Source organism: Monodon monoceros, unplaced genomic scaffold (assembly GCF_005190385.1).
Source record: "Monodon monoceros isolate NGI ecotype Baffin Bay Population unplaced genomic scaffold, NGI_Narwhal_1 Super_Scaffold_7, whole genome shotgun sequence".
Classification (NCBI taxonomy): Eukaryota; Metazoa; Chordata; class Mammalia; order Artiodactyla; family Monodontidae; genus Monodon; species Monodon monoceros.
This window is the reverse complement of record NW_021703784.1, coordinates 13,448,941-13,462,831: the sequence shown is the minus strand read 5'-3', so window position 1 is coordinate 13,462,831 and position 13,891 is coordinate 13,448,941.

Below are 13,891 nucleotides of genomic sequence, written 5' to 3'. Positions count from 1 at the left end.
ATCCTGCCAGGGTCTCAACCGAATGAAGGGGAGCAATAGAAGGAAGCTGCCCCTCACCTTCTTTTCTCTCTGTGTCCAGGCTTCCCAGAACTCCCATTCCCTCCAGACCCCAGCAGCAAATGCAAACCTCTAGCCAGGCTTCAACGCTCCTACCAGCTACCCGGTCCCCCATCAGTTTCCCTCCCCTCTAGCCGAGCTGCCTTCTGAGTTTCTCCCCCATAAAGAGGGCCTCTTGAGGGATTCTAGGTGCTCACAACCATTTCCTCCTATCCCAGGCAGGGCTGAGACCCTTCCTCCCCTCTACTCAGAAGCCTTCCCAGGTTAGCGAAGGCCATGACCTTCAAGGGTTCCTTTCTCTTTTTTCCCAGTTGCCTCACTTCCTTCCCTCTCCCCATTTCCAATTATCTTCTATCTAAGGCTTCCTTTCGCATAAGCAGCTCACCCAAGCAAGAACAATCCTGTCCTTGGATTCCTTGACTCCTCCAAGAATCCTTCTCTGACCAACCTCACCCACTTATTCACTAAAAAAATATCTATTGAGGACCTACTATGTACCAGGCACTGGACTAGACAATAGGTATATGTTGGTGAATGAGACAGACGTAGTTCTTGACTTCACAGAAGTCACTTGACCTCACTCTAGTTGGGGATAGACACATGAACAGGCGAATTCAATTCAGTGTCACGAAGGCTTGCAGAGCACTTTGGAGAGACATCTATCTGGGACTTGGGAGTCTGGGAAAGTTTCCTGCAGCGAGCACCATCTGAGCTGAGACATTCCAGCCTAAGGTGTGGTTCTGTCCAGGCAGACAGTACATCTAACTGGAGGTCTAAGTATAGAACAGGATTCCAGCAAGGGGTCTCACCAGATGTTACAGGAGATCGCTAAGTCTGCATTCCCAAACAATCCATATCTAATAAGTTCTCCAAGTCTCCAAAGAAAGGAGACTGGGGACTTCCCTCGTGGTCCAGTGGGTAAGACTCTGCGCTCCCAATACAGGGGGCCTGGGTTCAATCCCTGATCAGGGAACTAGATCCCACATGCATGCCACAACTAAGAAGTCCGCATGCCGCACGAACATCCCGTATGCCGCAGCTAAGACCCAGCACAGCCAAAATAAATAAATAAATTAAAATGTTGTTTAAAAAGAAAAAAAGAAAGGAGACTGGCCAAGAGTATGTGACCTTGGCCTAGTCAGCCTCATCTCTGGGCCTTAGTTTCTTCAAAGAACAAGGGGGTTGGATGAGTTTATCTCCAGGCTCTTTTTTATCAAGAGGATAGCAATTAAATAGAAGGCTTGGTTTGTTGAGAGAAAAACAATCACATGGCTCTGGTTGGCTTGGGGATGGAAGGCAGAGTTCATAAGCCCCTGAGAGGCTGTCAGAGGCAGGGCCTGGAGAAGGCCACACAAGTCACCTCCTACTCCTCACTGCCTGGGTTGCCTGCCAGTTCTGAGTCCTGGGAACATTTAATTCTTGCCGTCAACTGAAGGCAAAAGCCTTTCTGAGATTTTGCTGGGAGGGGAGAGCATTGGGGGACAGCACCCCCAGAATATATTAATGCAACTTCATTAACTTGCTCTTGTATGTAGCACCATAAAGCTTTTATTTTGAAGAGATGGAATGTTCAGAGGTAAGGAAACTGAGGCACAGAGTGGTGAAAGGACTGGCCTAAAATCACATGGCTGGTGAGTGATGGCTGGAAGAGGTGCCAGGTCTCCTAATTCCCAGTCCAGACACTTTCCACGACACCACTGCAGCACTCGCTTCCAAATTTCCATTGGACTTCTTCCTGCGTCTGGCTCATTTCCCTGTGAGGCCATAAGATCTGGGAAGGCAGGCTTGGCCTTCTTATCTGGACGTCCCCCAGAGCCTGGTGCAGGGCTCTGAACAGAGGGAGGGGTGCTCAGAACCCCCAGTCTCCCAGCCCCCCTTTCCTCTCCTTCCATGACCTTATTTACATGCACGTAGGTCTCTGGCTCAACCTAAAAAGGCATCCCTGGATTGTGGACAGAGCCTTGGGCCAGGCATATTCCCAGTCCCAACCAGGCCTAAAACCTGCTCTGTGACTTTGAGCAAGCTGATTAACTTCCCTGGGCTTCATTTTCTCCATCTGTCAAGACCCGTAACCGATTCTAACTCCTGGGGCATTTGTAACTTGAAATCCCAGATTAGGAAGTGTTTTTAAAAGCTCTAACTCTGAAGTAAGGGAGTAAGCTTAACGTTTCTGCCTTTTTGCAGGATTCCACAGCCTCAGGACCATGTCTGCTCTATCTGCAAGGACTGGGTACTGCTTGGGGTTCCTTCACCCTGATACCATGCTGGGTCCTATGAAAGTTACAGGATGTATAACCTGAATATATTCTGGGGTCCCACAGCCCAAATATCAAAAGTAATTTCGAAAAGGAATCCTAATTTTTACTTGTATCTCTTGAAAGTGATCCAGTTCTTAACCTACAGCACATCTTACTCAAATTCCCTCTCCTCTTCTATTCTGCTGCACCTTGCAACCGTTAAATCGCTCTCTGCGAACGCTAAATCAGCCCCTCTCTCTGCCTCTCTCTGTTCTCTGTAGTCAAGAAAGCTTTTCTGTCTCTCTTTGCCCACCATCTTCTCCTTATTACAAAGATTAGCTTAGCCTCTTATGTTTCATTATTTTCTTTTTTCCTTCACCCATTACTCAGATTCTCCCTAACACAAAAATAACGTTACCTGTCTCCTGCCTCTAGGTCTTCTCTCTCACCTCTTGTTCTCCCAGTTTCATGTTACGAAAGCCCTGGAACTGAGCAGGCCACGACAAGATTTCCAACAACAGGTGAGGGATAAAATTATCTTGGGGCTGAGGGGAGGCAAGGCAGAGGGAGGCTGCGAACAGTCAGTGGTTAGTAAGTTTTTAATCCTGTAACAGATAATAAAGGCACCTGCCCTCAAGGAGCTTATAAAATGGGGACAATTAAAGAACAATAAAGATGCTAAATCATTAAAAGATGTGGAGCTGATGCATCCTCAGGTAGACCTGGAAGAGAAACAGGAAACTGACCTCGGGGACAGGGGAGCGCAGAGGCCCCAGTGAGGGGCGCAGATGGAGCAGAAACAGGAGAAGTCATAGATCTTGGCGGGAGGGGGTCTCAAAGACCAACTACCTAGTTCCAATTCTTTCTGATGCTCAACTCTCTGATAACATCCCTGGCAAGCAGTGTTTCAACATCTTTACAAACACCTCCAGTAATGGGGAGCTTCCTACCTCCCAAGGCAACTCATTCCATTTACGAACATCTGTTTTTCCTTCCTTGGAGCTGAATTTTATCTCCTTGTGGTCTCTACTCGTTAGTCCATAAACTACCTCCTGGCCCTTCACATATCTGAGCTTTAATGACTCCAGACTCTTCTCTTCTCTAGCCTAAACATTCCCCGTTCACTAAAGTTATGCCCACGAAGACAAGTGGCCAACTTAGAGTAAAGCAGGACTATCAATCCTCTCCTTTATTCCAAAAACTATATCTCTAGTAATATGGCTTAAAATTGGATGAACTTTTGGCAACCATGTTATGCTGATGACTCAGACTGAACTTACTAATACCCCAATTCTATTTTACCTGAACTGCTTCTAAGACATGTCTAGTCTGTGTGTGTTGCTGAGATCTTACACAGATCTCTGACCATTTCATCTTCTTAGGTTTTCCTACCATTCTATATACATGGAGCTGATTTTTGGATCCTTACCCTGTCTTTCAAAGTGTTTACTAACCCTCCAGGCTTATATCTGTGAAATGTGATACTATATTTTCATATACACTATTAATAGAAATATTTAAGAGGACAGAGATGAGGGCAAACCCTAAAGCACACGAATGTTCCTGGTTGATACCAATCCATGGCATATTGAGAAGTAGCAAGATACATGGTGTTGTAGGTGGAATGGGTCAGATCATAAGGAACCTCAAAAGCCTAGAGGAAGAATAAGAAAGTCAGAAGGCTCAGAACCAGAATGTTTTTGAGTAGAAGAGTTACATGGAAGCAGACTAGTATAGCAACAAAATAAAACAAAGCACTAACTGTGGAACTCCACAGATCTGGACTTGAGTCCTAGCTCTATTGCTTACTAGTTGTAGAACTTGGACAACTTACTTTAACCACTCTGAGCATCAATTCCTTCTCCTGTAAAATGGGGTAATACCTACTTCATAGATTACTGTGAAAATTAAATGAGATGACATATATGAAGAGCCTAATACATAATGGGTGCTCAATAAATCAAGTAGAAAAAGAGGGTGAGAAGAAAATCATGTTTCAGATGGGTTTGTTTTCTTAGAGACTACCTTTCTAGGAGGCCCAGGTGAGGATGGGACTATAGTGTGAGCCTCGAATGACTTGCTGGGCACTCAGTCTCAGGTGGTATAGATGAAAGGGCAAAGGGATAAAAGCATATTCTCCTCTTCAAAAGAAGAATTGATACCCCTTGGACTCTAGCTACATATGGAGAATGACAGAGAGAGAGGAGTCGCAGGTGGCACTGAGGTTTTTACCCTGGGTAGTGACAGGGAAGTACTGTAAAGAGGGGTGATGCTTTGCGGAAGATGGGTTCATGTTTAGAGTTGTTGAAGTAGGCAGGATGGTAGGCATCCCCATGGTTATGACCAGTGAGGAGGTAGAGAGACTTGACTGGAATTTGGAGAGAGAGAAGTCAGAGCAAATCTATGTGTTTGCCAGTGGGAGCTGTAGGCACGCAGCAAGTTCTCTGAGGGTGAGTTGGGAAGTGAACCAAGGACAGTGCCATGCAGGACCCCCCAGAGCCATGCTGATCCTTCTTCTTCTTTTTTTTTTAAAAAAAATTATTTATTTATTTTGGCTGTGTTAGGTCTTCGTTGCTGCGCGCTGGCTTTCTCTAGTTGCAGTGAGCAGGGGCTACTCTTCGTTGAGGTGCGCAGGCTTCTCATTGTGGTGGCTTCTCTTGTTGTGGAGCATGGGCTCTAGGCATGCGGGCATCAGTAGTTGTGGCACGTGGGCTCAGTAGTTGTGGCTCACGGGATCTAGAGCGCAGGCTCAGTAGTTGTGGCGCAGGGGCTTAGTTGCTCCGCGGCATGTGGGATCTTCCCAGACCAGGGCTTGAACCCATGTCCCCTGCATTGGCAGGCAGATTCTTAGCCACTGCGCCACCAGGGAAGCCTAGCCATGCTGACTCTGACTTGGGACCAGAGAAGAAACTGCCCAGTCCTGCTTTCCCTCTCTGCCCCCCATTCCCTGCTTCCTGATCAGAGTTGAATAGATAGACCAGACCTTAAATCCACTCTCGCATCACTGACCTCTGTGCAGGGCCCACTGGGACCCAAACTGTGTCCCTCCATGACTCTCCACTTTTCTGCCCTGACGTGAGAAGGAACTCAAGCTCTTGTCCAGCCAATAGACTCTAGCTTGTTGCTACGATCTTGGACTTCAGAAAGGAGAGATGAGGGGGGAAGGTGTAGAAAGAGAGCTTTGAACAGAAGCAGGCAGGGACAAAGGGAGTGCAAGAGAGAAACAGAGAAGTTGAGTAGGAAAGGTGAGCACCATGGGTATGGAGAAAGGCAGACTGATAGAGGAGAAAAAGAGAGACGGACAGGGAAGAAAAAAAGATTTGCCGAGAAACTGATGAAGTGCAACTGAGAAAACTGTTGCCATGGTGACGGGTCCAGAGGAGGGAGTAGGAATATAAATCGGATTATGAGTTGGGGGAGCGGGGAGGGGTGTTGCTCAAGACCCAGAGGCAGTGCCCCCACCCCAGGTCCTCCCCACCAGACCTCCTTCACCCACAAGGAATGCCTTTCCCAGGGGTGTCCCAAGGCCAATCCAAGGAGTGCAGTGAGGACAGAAGCACTGGAGGGCCTAGGGCTCTGGCACTCCCTCTCCTCCCCTCACCCTGGGTGAAGCAGAGCTGTACTCCCACCCCAGTGTGCCTCCTTGACTCTGGGAGAGCTCTCTCCATCGACCCTAATTTCTTTCATTCTACCTCTTCATCAGAGCCCCGAAGTGAAGACAGGGGAGGGAACTTGTTCTAAACACCTACTATGTGCCAAACACTGTGTTGGGCATCTCAGGACTTGTTTAATTTCGTCCTCAGCACGGCCCTCAGAGGTAGGTTTATCGCCTCCATTGACAGGCAGGAAACTGAGATCAAGGTCCCAAGCTGGTGAGCAACAGCCAGAGTGGGGTGCAGCCAGGCCCATCTGCTCCAAAGCTGTTTCCTCTCCTCCTAGCCCTCTGCCTACCTGGCAGAGCCTGTGTCCCATTCCCCGGCTTTTTCCTGTGCCCTCGGAACAGGTCGGGGCACGCTGGGGGCTTCGGGGGATGGACGAGTTTGAGGCTCTCATTCTATTCTGAGAGATACAGAGAGTTGGGGAGACTTGAGGCAAATACGCCACAGCGGCCAGACTCTGGGCTAAGTGGGAGGCGAAGGCGTGCTCTGAGCTCAGGGCTGGGGGAGTGGGGAGGAAGGGCTGAGGTGGAGAGGACCGTGGGAGTGTGGGAAGCTCAGAGGCCAGGCCATTTCCGGGAGATGCTGCGAGACACAGCGCGGCCACGTGGGGAGCTGGGGAACCCGCAGCTCTCGGTTTGCAAGTCTCTGAGCTAGTGAGCCAGAGGGACTGGGGGTTGGTATTTGACTGCAGGTCTCTTCTCTGCAAGTAAAGTGGCTGGAGGGGGGAAGAGGAGGGCGTGGCTTCCCTCCCTCTCCCTAAGGCTTCTATACAAATAACAGTTTTGCAAAGCGCACCATACCTGATGCATCATTAAACGGGACCTGGGGAGGTGGGAGAAGGCAGAGGTTGGGGTTATGGCCTGGGCATTTATGCCAAGACCACCCCTCCCCGCCACGAGGGTGCAATGAGATTCGAGAGGATGCTGGTGCCCTTCCATCATACCTTGCTGTTCCTCCTAGTGGCTACCTGGTTACTTTGAAACAGCTCCCCGTTCTCTCTGGGGACTGGCTTGAGCCACTCCCTAACCAGGAAGTCCATGTGTGTGTAAGAGATGGCTGGCCCCAAGAGGGGCAAAACGTCCCTTGTCACCAAGCTGGAGATCCCAGGTCCCTGCCCCACACCCCTGTAGAGAGGGATCGGAGGATAGAGCTCCTTCCTCCTCAGGCCTGAAGGGAAGGCTGATCCAGATCAGCTCACTTCTACCGCTTCAGTTCACACCATCTCCTCCACATGCCACCAACATCCAGGACACCCCTCCTGACCCTCCTTCCCTGTTCCTGTCATAGGTTCCGGACCCAAGAGGGTCTAAGGAACTGCCCGGGGGTGAGAAGAAGAGCATCTTCCTTGTCCTCCGCCTTCACACCTGCCCTCCCCAGGCTGTCCGGTCTCCCACCCCTTCACCGAATCCCAGGCCCAACTACACCCGGACATGCAGGCCTTCAACACCCTCTTGCCAGCCCAGTCCCGCTCAGTCACCTGTTCCCCCAGTCTGAAGCAATCTCCATGACTCCTACTTGCCACATCCAAGGAGTACGCGTCATGGCTCTTTATTCCCTGAGCACCAGTTTGCTATGGAACAAACTGAAAGTATTCTTCTTTGGGTACCTGGGACACCACTCCCTCCTGGCGCTTTTTTTTTCTTTTAGGGAAGATTCTCATTCTCCTTTGCAGGCTCCTCTTTTCCTCTGCCCATAGTGTTGCTGTTCCCCAGGCTCTGTTCTTGACCTTGTCTTCTTACTTGGCTTGTACTTCTCTCCAAGGCTGCAGCTGTCACACCTAGCTGACAACCTCCCTGAGATCCAGATCAGGCATCCGACCACCTTCCATACACCTCCACCTGGGTGTCCTCCAGGCACCTCAACTCAGCAAGTTCAGTGATCTCCATCCCCTTCCCACAAATCTGCTCCTCCCACCCCCACTCATGCCCAGCTAGTGACAGTGCCATCATCCACCCAGCTGCCCTAGTCAGGACGCACCCTTAACTCTGCTCTCCACCCCCCTCCACAGCCCTCCCAGCCAAACCATCACCCCCAAATCTCCTCTTCTATCATCTTTTGCCTGGAATCTTATCTCAACAGCATGTCAGAGACATCCAAAATACCTCCCAGCTGTTCACCCAGCACAATCACTGCATTGCAGCAAAAACCATCTTTGTAAGATACAAATTTGATCACAACACTCTCCAGTTTAAAACCCTTCAAGGGCTTCCTTTTAGCCTTAGGATAAAAATTAAAGTGCTTAAAGGGGCTTACAAGACTTTTCATCTGGTCCCAGCTACTTCTCCAGTGACTCCCTCAAAATCCACTCTAACCTTCCTATGGGCCCGTTCTCTAATCTTGGTCCCTTACAGCCTAAAACAATTTCCCCTCTCCACCCCCACCCCCACCCCCACCCCCCTGCCTTCACGCTGCTAACTCCTACTCAAACTTCAGGTCTTCACTTATTCACCACTTCCTCCAGGAAGCCCTTCGGGACTACCCAAGCCCATGTAAGTTGCCACTTCTGTGAGGAGCCTCTTTGGCGAGTCTGATCTTAGTTTCCTCATTAATAAAATGAGGACAATAATAACAGTACTCACATCACAGAGGTTGTCATGAGGATCAAGCAAGAAAATATACATAAAGGATTTAGCACAGCATCTGGCATGTTGTAAGCACTCAGTAAATAACAGCTGTTATTATTACATCTTCTACTAAAATCCTGACGCAATGAGTAGTGGCCTCTTCAGTATCTCCCACTGGACCATAATTTCAGGGAGAACAATGTCTCATTCACATCAATGTCCAGCACTTAGCACAGTGACTGATGCAAAGGCATTTAATAAACATTTATTGAATAAATTAATTCGGGCCATCATTATTTCTTGTACGGATTAGCTCTCCTTCAGCCTAAGGAGAGGCTTAATTACCCCTCAATCAAGCCTCCACCTACTCTTTCAGTAGTTTTTCTACAACTAGATTGAATTATGCGACTTCCCTACTCAAACCCTGTCGGAGATTCCTCCTGTCTGTGGAAATCACAGGGCGATTGCTCCTTCACTTCTGTACCCCACCCCTTCCACAGCAAACCCTCCTGCCCAGGGTCCTGGCTGTGCTGAACCCCTTGCTGCTTCCACACCCTCCAGCCTCTATGCCCTCAGCCTCAAATATCCTTCCAACACCGTGTCCCAGATGACACACCTGGGGATCCGAGGGCAAAGCTGGCCTCGAAGATGTATATTGTTTGGTTCACAAAGTGCATTTTCCTAATATATATTTAGTTTAAAATTTGAAAATAAGATCATTTTACCAAAAAATTCAGATTTTTGGCTTCTCGTGAAAAAGCGAGAAGGCGTGGCCATACTAGGTCCCCACCTTCCACAAGGCAACTCTTCCAGAGCTGCATGGGGTGGCCCGGTAGATGGAACTCGTGCTGCTACAGTCTTTCTAGTTGGCCCAGTCTCACTCACCTTGTTTTACTACTTTTGTTATCTGCCTGGACCCTGGAGACACCGGGGTCTTCAGCCCCTGCCGGCCTCACAACTTTTTTTTTTTTTTTTTGGCTACACTGCGAGGCTTGTGGGATCTTAGTTCCCCGACCAGGGAATGAACCCAGGCCCTCCGCAGTGAAAGTGCCAAGTCCTAACCACTGGACCGCCAGGGAATTCCCAGCAACATTTTGATCCCATCCAGCTGCAGTGAGGATCTTGGCTTTGTCTCCTTAGCAGCCACCTAGATGGCCCCCACTCCTGCTCCTCTACCTCTCCCACACCTTGGCTCTACCTTGACCTCATTGAACACCCGCTCGCTCAGTCCTCTTTCCTGTCACATCTATCACTCCTTCTCAAAACTAGCCTAGATCTTATTCTCCATCCCTTGAATCTTGTCAATACCCTCAACTTTCCCTACCTTGGAAACCCTGAGTCAGTACAATGTGACAGTTTTATCATTTCTATGCTCTAGCTGTTGAGTAATTTGAACAGTTCCCAAAATGTCAAGGTCAGTAGGATGGTTAATTTTATGTGTCAACCTGACTGGGCCATGTTGTCCAGATATCTGGTCAAACTTTATTCTGGATGTTTCTGTGAAGGTGTTTTTTGGATGAGATTAACATTTAAATCAGCAGATTTTGAGTAAAGCAGATTACCCCATAATATGGGTGGGTCTCATCCAATCAGTTGAAGGCCCTAATGGAACAAAGATGACCTCCACCCTCTCCCCATGAGAAGGAAGGAATTCAGCCAACAGACTGCCTTTGGACTCAAAAACTGCAACTCTTTTCCTAAGTCTCCAGCCTGCCGGCCTCCCCCATCAGATTTTGGATTTGCCAAGCCTCCACAATTGCATGAGCCAATTCCTTAAAATAAATCTGTCTATATATACACAACCTGTTGGTGCTGTTTCTCTGGAGAACCCTAACTAATACAGTCCATGCCCCTGAAGACCAGCAGTCCTCACGCTGAGCTGGGCTGTCACCTCCAAACACAGCCTTCCTCAGGGCTGTTTGTAGCTGTGTCTTCCTCTCCCACAACAGCTAGGCCCCAAACCCTTCTCGCCACTGAGTATCCTACTTCCCAGGGAAAGCAGAGACATTCAGGAGGGAGCTCCCTTAACTTACTTCTCTCATCCCCCAACCTTTCCCAACACAACCCCTCCCCCACGCAAAGTATAAGATTTCTCTGCACCATTGCCCCCATTCTTCTCTATCTGGAAAGTGTCATTCCTACCGCCAAAGGCTAATGCCTCCACCTCTGATCTGAGTCCCATCTTCTCCCTCCTCCAGGAGCCTCCCCATAAATTATACCTCCCTCTCTCCTGTATCTTTAACTTTAAAACAAAACAGGTGAGACTTTTCTGTACCCCCAATTCCCTCCAGTTATGTCTCCTTCCCTTCCCAGCCAAGCTTCTTCAAAGAGCAGTCTACACAGTTCTAACTCTCCCTCCTCCCACTTATCCCTGGACTCTCAGTCTGGCTTCTGCCCCCCTCACCTGCAGGAACCTGCTCTGAAGGACACACACACCCCTCAAGATGCTAGGCTCAGGGACATTTATCAGTCCTTGCCTTCAATCCTGACCTTCATACCGTTTGACACCTCCTTTGCAAAACCTTCCATCCACTTTCTACTGGTTCTCCTCCTAATGCTCATTCCTCCTTCATCAGCTCCTCGCCCTCCATCTGTCCTCTAGACACTGTGTTTCCCAGAATCTTGTCCTTGGTTGTCTTGTCCTTCCCTTCCACTACTCTCTTCAAGGACTCTTTTCTACATTTATGATTTTAACCATCGCCTGCCTTCCCTCTCTTCACCCCAGACCTCCCCGCTGTGCTGGAGCAAATGTCATTTTCATCTAACTTACCCAAGATATTGGTATTAGTTATCTATTACTGCATAACAGCTTATCCCCAAATTTAGTGGCTTATAAAAGCAAACATTTATTCTGAGAACCAGGAATCTGGGAAAGACTTAGCCGGGTGTCTCATGAAGTTGCAGTGAAGATGCCAACCTGGGCCACTGTCATCTGAAGGACTGACTGGAGCTGCAGGCTCTGTCTCCAAGCTCGCTCATTCACTGGCTGTCGGTTGGAGGCCTCAATTCCTCTCTGGGTCTTGGCAGGAGGCCTCAATCCCTTGCCACGTGGACCTCCCCATGGAGGTGCTCCCATGCCCTCCAGGGTGAGCAATCCATGAGAGCAAGGAGGAAGATGCAATGCCTTTTAGGATCTACTCTCAGAAGTGACCTACCATCACTTCCGTCATATTCTATTGGCCACATAGACCAACGCTGACACAACGTACCAGTCTTTTACCCACTGCCAATTCATTCTCCACACTGTTTCTAGAATGATCTTTAAGCAAGTAAAACACCTCAAAGGCTTTCTGTTTTCTTCAGCATAAAAGCCAAGCTCCTTAGCATAGCATACAAAGCCATTGGTGACCCAACCGAGTAGCTAGTGCTCTCACCATGTCCATCCTTTAATACTTCTTTCTAGCCAAGATGTATGGTTCACAGTTCCCAGGAGGTGTCAGGATAATTCACTTCTGAGCCTTTTCATGTGCTGTTCCCTCTTTTTGGAATATCCCACTTAGAGATATTTGGAATATCCCACTTAGGAAGGCTAACTCTGCAACTCTCCAAAATTCAGCAACTTGAGAACAGGAATTGTGTCTTGTTATCTCTGTATCTCATCACCTAGCATAGTACCCACCATAGAGGAGTTGTTCAACAAATGTTTACTGAATGAATAAGTGTGTGAGAAGGCAGTTCCTGCATGCCTAGTACCCCTGTGGCATTTGTGGTATCCAAGGAACAGCTTGTCCACCCCTCAGTCACTCTCCCCTCTCAGACTACCTTTCCTGCCCAACCATCTCCCTTTGCTTCAATGACATGGTTGGAAAACACATTCTGAATTCTAACCCACCTCATTTCTTGCTCACTCTGTGACCTTGGGAACATTATTTATTGCCTCTGAGCCTCTAGTCTTCATCTGCACCAAGGGTTAATAAAAAGGAGAGGATAAGATAAATTACTTAAATTAATATTAATTGAACTAGATACTGTGCTAGGCACTCTTAAATAAATTAGCTTGAGCGATAGTCATAGTATCCTGGTGAGACAGACTTTATACCCTTTCTACAGAAGAGGAAACTGCAGCTCAGAGAGGTTAGGTAGGTAACTCGGCCAAGGTCAGAAAACTGGAAGATTTGAGGCAAGTGGTTGTATCATAGGCGACATTAGAAAAAAATAAAGAAGCATCCAGCTGTCTTCCATCACTGAACAACTGAGATTTTCTTACTCTCACAGCTTTTTCCAGCCTAGTACCTCAAGGATAGAGGCTCTGACATTTCCCACCAGAACAACATTTGGTGAGCACTGCATCTTACCCCCAGGTCCAAGTCGCCAAGGTTTCCCCCAGTCTGCTCCTACAGATTCTGACAATGATCTCAACATTCCTTCTGCACCTTTATTTTACAGCATATTTACACCTGTCATATCTTACTAGATAGATGGGAAAGAATGAGTCTTCCCGTTTTACAGGTGAGAAAATTAAGGTTCAAAGTAACTCACCTAAAGTCATATGGTATCACTCCTCAACAGGAGGACAGTAGTCCCCATCAGAAGTTGACATGCCCATGGAACCAAGCGGACATGTTCTTCTAATTGACTGGGAAGCAGAAGAGTGGCATTAGGGAAGGAGAACCATTAAGTATATCAGACAGACCTGAGTTCTGATCTGAGCTCTTTTGGTTGCAAAACTACCATAGTTCAATTTAAAAAGAAAGAAGGAAGGAAGGAAGGAAGAAAGAAAGGAAGAACCACAGTTTAGAAAGAGTAGTTCTGTTTTAGGAGCTAATCTTTGTGGCAGAATAGAGAGATCAGGAGCTCCTTGAGGGCAAAATTTTATCTTACCTTCATATCCCTGGTGCCTAGCACAGTTCCAGGGACATAACTGGTATTTAATAAATGTTTGTTGTCTTGACTAGGGGATTTGGAAGGAAGGAGGCAGGGGAGGGAACTTGAGTGAGTTGAGAATCAAGAATCCAAGGGGGAGACAGCCTAGAAAGAGTGGGTCCAAGAGAGAGACTCCAGGCATTTGTGGCCCTGGTTCCCTTTCTCCAAGCCATGAGGAAATCCTCCAGAGGAAGAGGGTGCTGTGGCTTTAAATGACTTCAGCGTTGTCAATGAATCTGCTCTGCTAAAAGAGTTATCCTCTAGCTCCTGCGCTTGAGCTCCCCCTTCTCTCAGCTCCCCAAACCCTTCTCGGCTGCTATGATGGGATAATTAGATGCGAGAGCTCAGCACAGATGATGCTCCAGTTGCTTAGCAACTAATGGTTTCCATGGAGACCGCAAAGCACAGCCTCCAGAGCAGCCAGTGAGCAGCTCGGCAGGGCAGGGAGAAGACGCAACTCTCAGCTCCTCCAGAAACCTGGGGAGGGCCAGGGGTGGGGAAGCGGGGGGGG